This window comes from Uloborus diversus, chromosome 5 (assembly GCF_026930045.1).
Source record: "Uloborus diversus isolate 005 chromosome 5, Udiv.v.3.1, whole genome shotgun sequence".
Classification (NCBI taxonomy): Eukaryota; Metazoa; Arthropoda; class Arachnida; order Araneae; family Uloboridae; genus Uloborus; species Uloborus diversus.
This window is the reverse complement of record NC_072735.1, coordinates 32,825,702-32,832,529: the sequence shown is the minus strand read 5'-3', so window position 1 is coordinate 32,832,529 and position 6,828 is coordinate 32,825,702. Positions and strand designations below refer to the sequence as shown.

General features: G+C 31.2%; 1 non-coding gene across 1 annotated transcript; it reads left to right on the top strand.

The window, feature by feature from the left end:
• Window positions 1-4,976: 4,976 nt before the first annotated feature.
• On the top strand, window positions 4,977-5,058 carry Trnas-gcu (transfer RNA serine (anticodon GCU)). Its single transcript has one exon. It is a non-coding gene; the product is annotated as a tRNA-Ser (tRNA).
• Window positions 5,059-6,828: the final 1,770 nt, after the last annotated feature.

The window sequence follows — 6,828 nt, the reverse complement described above, 5'->3', positions numbered from 1 at the left end:
GTAAATGGAAGTTGTTCATGAATATTGCTAATGAGGTTTTGAAACGAAATAGCAAATACTTCGAAAATTTCCTTGGATATTTTAATTACTGTCCAATTGAAAAAAAGCTTAAACATTTAATGTCAGAAGCTAGCAATCTAGCCACAGGCAGCATCTACTCTTGAAATTATTGAACTCTAACTTTATTAATTTCTTTAGAAAAAATGCCTATGCTTTGGTAATTAAATAATTGCAACTGAAACAATTTAATTAAAGAAGAAAAATTGAGCATGATGCTATAATGCTATAATTTAGCCAAGCGTCACATATTATAAAAACACGACCCACAATATTTTCCTAACTAACTTAATTTTATTTTAATTAACATCAGATATTTTACTTCTAAATGTATCCTTCCACATAAGGTTTCTTTTTGCTGTTACTGTTTTTTTTGCACACGTCTGATCCGGGTACATTTTTGAACTTAAACCTTGATTAAAAAAAGTATTTTTGCAAACGTTACTAATTTTTTCTTTGTAGACGTTGCATTTGAGGAAAAAAATCCCAAAGAAGTTTTAGTAACAATCAAGTTTACAAATAGGGAATTAAGTTTAAAAACAAGAGAAACAGTTCAGTTAGTTTAATGTATTAAATTAGCTTATTTTTCACGCCTAGGGGAAAATGTATTTTTTCCCTTCTGAAATATTTAAAACCTTTTTGTTGACTTATAGTTTTATGCACTACGTCTTTGATCCCTTTTAATCAATGAACATTAAATGAAAATTTTATTAACTGGTTTCATTATTTTATTATGGTCATTTAATGCTTTTGTACCACAATATTTATTGTTTTTTCTGTGTGCTTCTTTTCCAAATATATATTTTGAATTCCTTAACAATCTTAAACGCTCTAGAATTTATACCGTTAGCGAATTGTGTCTGATTCATCAAATGTTTTCCGCACTTATTCAAATTTTTTTTTAAATGTAGGAAAAATGTAAGAAACTAAAAAATAAACGTTATTAATTGTAATAAATTAATACAAGCAATAGAATTATGGCTATACAATTTAGGAGTCAATATGATTCATTGGTAACAATAGACAATAGTTTAGCTACATTACTACAGCGATTGAGCGCCCTCTAACAGTTAAAGAGATATAGATATAGAAGAAAGTAAAAATTAAATGGTAATTTTCAAAACTAAATATCCGGAAAATGCTAAAAAGTTTGAGACAGTTTGGAGCGAAAAAAGTGTCAGGGGCACGTTTAAGTAAGACACAGTAAGAATGATCTGAAAGGTGCTCCAACGTTAAACGTGTAAACTTGCCCCGTCGCTGAGTTTGGATTTATTTTTAATATGCAAAAAATTTAATAACATTTCAGTTCATACAAATACAATTCTCTAAAAGGGATAAAATTCTGCTATTTTTTATATATTTATTTTTTATTAACTAAGTATTATTTATTCACAATAAGCTTCAAAACGTTCAACACAAAATTTACTCAACTTGGTAGAAAACAGATTATTCTTTCTGCATGCTGGACCGAAGCTCGACTAATGCTCAGAAACTTGTGAGAATATTTGTTAGCGTGTAGCATCAATCTGTTATGACTGTTGGCTCTCCAGTTATAATTCGTTTTGAAAAAAGGGCACCGCGTAAATGTGCCCCGGTCTACCCTACATCAAAAAAGGGCATCAAATGTTAAATTAAAATTTATGAATATGCCTCACATTTTTAACAGCAGTACCAAAGTTTACCTCTTCACGGACAACATGGTACAATACAGATTGTGGTTTTCCTAAAGTTTTATATTGAACTGAAGTAAATACCCGATGACAGTGGTACATAACCATGAGTGTATGCCTCTCTTGCGATCGTTCAGACAATTTGACCCTCGGTCAGAGATTCAAAGCGTCGATTCAAGCCTTCTCGTTGGTTGAATAAGCTCAACCGGCAGTTTGGCTGTCTGACTGAGGATTCATCCAAACCGGCGGGCGACTAAAGCCTTCTGGTTTTGCTGTCTGATCGAATGTTGAATCGTCGGATTAACACGCTCGTTAATTACTGCTTTGACGCAAAATTTAAACAAGGGAAATTAGTATAAAAGTTATCCGAAAAATAAAGTTTTCATTAAACGAAAAATTAAACGCACAAAACTTATGGAAATAACCGTTGAAAAGTTTCAAAAATCCTTCGTTAAAATGCAGCAGAAGAGCAGTTTTCGCTTTTCACAAAAAAATAAAAATGTTTTCTTTTCGCCTGTATTGAAAATGCAAGGAGATCTGCCAGAAGAATATTGAGAGAAAGGCGATATAACACAATCTTGATCTGCAATTACCACAAAAACCCGTTCTAACGCCTTTTATTCTGACACACTTCAGAAATAATTGGCCATTAGTAAACGTCGGAAAAATCACGAGATTATATAGTAACCGAGTGTTCTTCCAGAATAAAAATGGCGTTAGAAATCAAAAATGGCTCGTTAAGCTTTTACAAAACTATAAGGAGTCGCCTCGTTGTTAAAAAAGATACTGTTATTTTTGTGTATTATCGTTTTCTCAAGGGGAAACAACTAGGGCAAAAATCAAATAAGCAACTGTTTCGTCTAGAGTTCAACAAGCCTATGTTCAATTAATTCTACTTACACCCATTTTGTTAAAAATGCAGGAAACTTTTATGGTAAATTTTCATAGACTAATAATAAGAGTAGACCGAGCTTTCTCATTCTTGCTGATGAAGAAAATTGGTTCATAGATGTATCATGTGACTAGTGGAAGGGCTTGGCGAAGACTTTGGCAGCATGGTTGCTAGATGGCAGCATTATCTATAGTTTGGCACTCGACATGTATTTTAAGACAATGTGTTTTCTTTAAAAAAAACTTCCAGGTGCAGAGATTGAACTGTTTTTCTTTTAGTTATGCATTATTTTGACATTAGTAATAGTTTTTGATCAGTTTTCGGTAACTTTTATTTCATTTGGAGCTGTCAGCGTTGGCGTGAACGAAATGGCGTAAACGTTTTGCGTTAACGCAAAAATGTACTAATCGGTATTTTAAATTGAAACTGTAGGTAAAAATCTTACCGTTTGCTGATTCTTTTTGGATCTTCAATTGCTTAGAGAGTTATTGAAATTGAATAAAGAAAATGTAAAATACTATCTAAACGAAAAACTCACTATATTAACAAAATATTTACAACTTAGAATAACAAATTTACAAATCGGACTCCATAAAAGATCATTCTTCCGTATTCCATCAATTTTATTTATTTTATTTCGATCGTCTGCTACGATCAACGCCCGCTGTTGCTAGGATATCCACCAGTCACATGGTTTGGTTTATGAGCAGCAAAAGGGTTGCCATAGCTCGGTCTACTCTTATTATTAGTCTATGTAAATTTTACTATAAAATTTAGTGTTTACAGTACAGAAAAAAAGTTGCAGTTAATTGCCCTGAAAAAAAAAATAATAAACGATTGCACCGCCAATAGATACATCACGTGACTTACAATACGAATCAGCTAAAACCGTATTTTCCCTTCTTCGATGTGTACCAGCTCGTATGGTGGTCAGCGAAGCCGCTAGATAACACGAAGGCATTGAGATCGAATCTATTGTCCACGTTTTTGCGATTTTTGACTTTCGTAATTCTACCGTGAAATTTTACAGTAAAATAAGATTTCACTGTAAAAGTTACTATCAACATAGATGCCAGTAGCTTTTACCGTAAAAGTTCAGATTTTTTTTTTTAACAGTGCGGTTTTATAACATAACTGTACCACTCGAGTTAGTATTTCATGTGCTACTCTGTTTATTTACGCTTCCCGTTAGTGGGTTCAAATAAAATAATGTTAATATACAGTGTTTATTAAATATTACTGTTTCACTTTCTTTTTAAATTCCCAAAAGCAATTTTCGTTTGAATGGATGAGTTTTTATAAGAAACATGTCGATTTTTACATTGTATATATATATATATATATATATATATATATATATATATATATATATATATATATATATATATATAAAGGTTGTACTTATCCAATTTAAAGACAGCACATTTGTTTATAAAAATAAAGAAATAACTGATTAAATTAATAGACTAATTAATTGCCATCCTAAAAGATAACTTTTTTAAAGTTATACTTATCCTATTGAAACAGAAAATCGAAGTCAGCACATGTGTCAAGAAATTATAAATAAATATATGATTAAATCCTAAATCCGTTTTGCCCGAAGGCACGTTTCTTATTTCAATAGTTTTACCTTAAATTTAAAAAAGAAACAAACGAAATGATCATCGTAGTTTGTAGGTGGATGGAGTCAGAATATCGTAATATTGCTGACAGTCAAAAAAATATGCTGGTCTTCGATTAATCACAAGTTACAAAGCTTCATTTTTTTTGAAAGAAATGTATCATTTGTTTTTAAATTTTAAGCCTGGTTGAGTCATGCCGCTTCACTGCTAATTCGCTGGGACTGATTAAAACTCAGGGATGATCGGGTAAACACGACATACGTATGCATCACCGCTTACACTCCATGAGGGGACATACGAAGGCCTACCCGCTTTGAGCAACCTACCCGTTTTGGGATATCCTCCCCGAACCCTATCTACTTCCAACTAATATCTTACGTACTAAATTTCACATATAGTAAATACCTACTAAATATCAATAAGAGGAGGAGGAAAAAGCCTAGATCAGAGATATTTCAGTACACGTAACTCGAATTAACCAAAAAAAAAAATGTAGAAAGCCTTTTGTATTTAAGACCATGACGTCCTAACAAAAGGCAATTGTGTAATCTTCTAGTTCTGGAGTTAATGCTCATGCTGAAGTGAGAACAAAGCGAATTTTTCACTCGGAAGTTTATTGTCATTTTATTGCTTCCCTTGTGTAGTAAAACTTAGCAAATTAAATGATAATTTTCATCTGCCGTTTGAGCAAATAATATGTAGCCCAAACTTTTGCATGTGTATTCTGTTCATACGGACGAGGTGGCCGAGTGGTTAAGGCGATGGACTGCTAATCCATTGGGCTCTGCCCGCGTGGGTTCGAATCCCATCCTCGTCGGAGCGTTCTATTTTTCTTCAAGGGTTCCTTGAGAGATACTAATTACTTTTAAATCAAAATAATATTAATTTAACATAGCTATTATTTAATTGATCCAAAAAATATGTGTATTTAAATACTTTTAACTGAAAATCTTTAAAATAAATTAATGCTTCTTTTTTTTCATATTATATTTATTTTCATTTTCTTGATGATTTCCATTTTTATTGATAAAAGTCTAACTTTTCTAATAATAAACGTGATATTTCAAAACTATAATATAAAAATATCTTACTAAATGCACGCAATACGAAAATGAACTGAATATAACAAGCGTCGCAGCATAATTGTCACAAATCCATTTAGCAGGCACAATTATTTGTAAGGATAATTTTTGAAAAGCAAAAAGAACATGTTTAAAACACGTATTTGTTCCAAATCTGAGCATCGTAGATTTTATTCGTCATAAAGAATTCGATGCAGCTATTTATGCCACTCTACAAAACAAAGCAATATTTTTAAGAATCAAATCGAAAGGAATAAAAAAACAAGAGAAATGTTGAATATTTTCTTAATTCTTTTTAATATCTTAGAAAGTTTCAAACAAATGTAAGAATAAAAGTAATCCTTTTGAAACTTACAAAAAATCTCCGAGTTCTTTAGAAACCGTTCATCATTAAAAATGTATTTGAAACATTGATGCTCCTTCGCCATTTTTCTTTTCTCCACTTTTCGTTCTTGAGTTTTGAAGTCATTATACTTTCTCCGGTATTAATGTTTTAGTGATTTCTGTCTCATTTTTAGCGAACTTCGATTCCTTGTTTTCTGCTTTTCTTGCTTCGAATATTTTGTTTGATATTTTATTTCCGAACTAAAAATTACAGGTTAGCAACTTTATAAGACATATTTTTCAAACTCGTTTTTTTTTTTTTTTTTGTCTGTCTCACGTTATGAAATTTATTGAACAATACATCTTTGACATTCATTAATGTAAATGGAAACTTTAAAAGCATAAATATTTTGCGCATTTTGGTCAAAATATTTGATGTTTGGACAGCATCAATGTGTGGTCATTAGGGTGCGTCTTATAATGCACTTTTTGAAACATTTTTGAATTTTTTATGGGGCACCCTTTTATTTGCTTCCTTTTGATGAAAAAACACCCACTTAAAAGTTTCATAGAATTTGAACAAAATTTAGAGGTTGCTACCAGCGATTGAAATTACGTTCATTGTAAAAAATAGAGTTAGAATATGTTCCCAATTTTCTATTTTAATATTTGACATCAACATGAAATCGGGTTGCTTAAGGTAGAAACATAACCTTATTTCCTATACATACAAAAAAGAAAGAAAAAAAAGCATTTCATGGTTGCCATGCTGTGTAATAATGTCAAACAAAAATCACGCAAAAGTTCTACTACGCCATTCATTATCATTGGTTTACAATTTCAGTCTTTTACATTCACCAATATTGTAATTTTTCCCCCTTTGTTTCTAGCAATGTGAAATATACAAGCTTTTTTCTGATTGCTACTCATCATCCAAACTATTTGATATTATCTCTTCAAAAAAACTTGATGAAAAGATCTTTATGGTGAAAAATCTGAATGTTAGTAATGAAATCCTCTATTTTTTTCCCTTTGGTTTTAGTTCTACATCTGCTGTTCAGTGTTTCATTGGAGGAGTTGTTATTTTAGGTTTCTTTATGAAAGAGACCAATTTGGAGTTTTTCTCTTCAGAAATGACACGTAGATGTCAAATAAAATTACTTATAAAATTTACAACAGTT